The sequence below is a fragment of the Corylus avellana genome, chromosome ca8 (genome assembly GCF_901000735.1).
Source record: "Corylus avellana chromosome ca8, CavTom2PMs-1.0".
Taxonomy (NCBI): domain Eukaryota; kingdom Viridiplantae; phylum Streptophyta; class Magnoliopsida; order Fagales; family Betulaceae; genus Corylus; species Corylus avellana.
Genome location: NC_081548.1, coordinates 24,950,151 through 24,952,220, shown reverse-complemented (window position 1 = coordinate 24,952,220; position 2,070 = coordinate 24,950,151).

Genomic DNA, 2,070 nt, shown 5'->3' with positions numbered 1-2,070 from the left:
TTGTGAGTGCTCTTAGGAAGAAAATAAAAAACTAGGATTAATTATCTTTTTAGTACTTAAGATTTCAAGTTTTTATTTTTTTCTACATAGTTTTTAATTTGTATTATAGATAATACCTGGCTTATAGGTAAATATCAGTTTAGTACCTTCGTCACCATTCCGTTAGCCAAATTAATCGATTGCCACGGGGTGATTTCGGCCACCCTTGCAACTTTTTGGCTACTAGGGGTGGCAAGACCACCCCCTAAAGGCCTTGGGAGTGGTTCAGTCACCCACAGACCGGTCGTAGGGAGTTGCCAGAACCACCTCATGGTAATTCGTTAGTTTAGCTGACGGAATGGTGACAGATGTACTAAACTTGTATTACTTGTAATTTAAATATCATCTGTGATACAAATTGAAACTTAGGTGAAAAAAAAAAAAAAAGATTAAAAACCTATGTACTAAAAAGGTCATCAACCGATAAAACTATACATATTTTTTGTTTTCAATTTTTTGATATTTTTACCTATTACGTGATTTTTAAACTGAATTAAACAACATTCAGCACATCCCAAGACAAATAAAAAAAAAAAAATGATGCACAATCTCAACATGACATTAAACCCACAGCAATAAACCAACATATTTGGGGACAAACATTAAAGTCTAAATAACAAAAACCCTACTCATGCAGCAATAGTCTCCACATTTACCATAAACCTATACATAAGACGACACCATTACATTTATTGTGTGCCCAAGACCTACACTTTCAGGCTCTCTAAACCCCTAATCATCCTCCCATGCCACCGAATGAGAGCACTAACAGCTATAGCCTATTCTCTTCCCTTTATTTAAGGAAAATCTAAAAAAAAAAATCACAAAATATCACCCACATTAGAAGTACTAAATATAATCAATATCAAATGGTATCTACAGTGTTTCTCAATGAATTGAAAAATACTGTAGACGCTCAATGTATTATTAAATTATAAAAACCTAATTCTCTCTCCACTGCTCCAACAATTCTCTCTTTTTTCTCATTTTTCATTGGTTAAAATAATAAAATAGAATAATATTTAATTATATAAAAAAATATAATAGAATCTATTTTAAAGTGTTTTTTTTTATTAAGAATTAATATTTTATAAATTGAGAGAAAATAATTGAGAAGTTGCTCTAGGGTCTTTCAAGACTTCAAGCTATCATTAATTTGATAATGTTCGATTTTTGTACCTTCTATATATTTCATACTCCACGTGAAAAATCAATTGCAGCAAATTAGAGAGTAGGGATATTCCCCGCGTGTGAAACTCTTTTGCATCTCAAATTCTAAACCAGGTTTGTTTGGTAATGGGGATGGGGATGGGCCAAACACTATTTATCACAATTTCTCAAAAAAATTAACATCAAAACATTCTAACTTTTTCACTTTTAATATCAAATCATTCACTTTTTATTATTATTCAAATAAAAAAATCACTACAAAACAAAATTTTTTCACTTTTCCATACTACTTTTTCATTTTTTTTTATACCAAACATTCTTACTTTTTTTCACATCAATCTACATCAACTACCGTATTTAGGCCATCCCATTTGCCAAACAACCCCTGAAAGGAGTGGCTGAGCAACGTTTCATCCTGTCTATCTAATCTGCATTAATTGTTATCTTTTCTGTGAAATTTCCATACGTCTTTGTTGACCGAGAGAACAATGAATTATTTCATGTCACATGCATTTGTCACTTGTCAATTCCTTCACAAAAGAAAAAAAAGAAAGAGATGCTCTGCGATTTATTTTTTTCTACAATAACTCTTGCAATTTCCTACCCACCACCATCCCGAGGCCCGAGTCCCCAAGATCACAACGTGAACAGCCTTGCCTAGCTTCTCAACTCTGGGGACGGGGGCTCTATTTCCTCTCATCCTTTTCTTTCCTCATATCCTTCTCTTCTTATATCACTACCACCCTGACCTCTAGAAGATTCACAAACTCATCGTCTTTTACCGATTGTGGATCTCTTTCCTTTCATCCTTCACTCGCCTTCTATGCCCGGGAAAAACACAAACTTGTGGGTTTGTAAGAG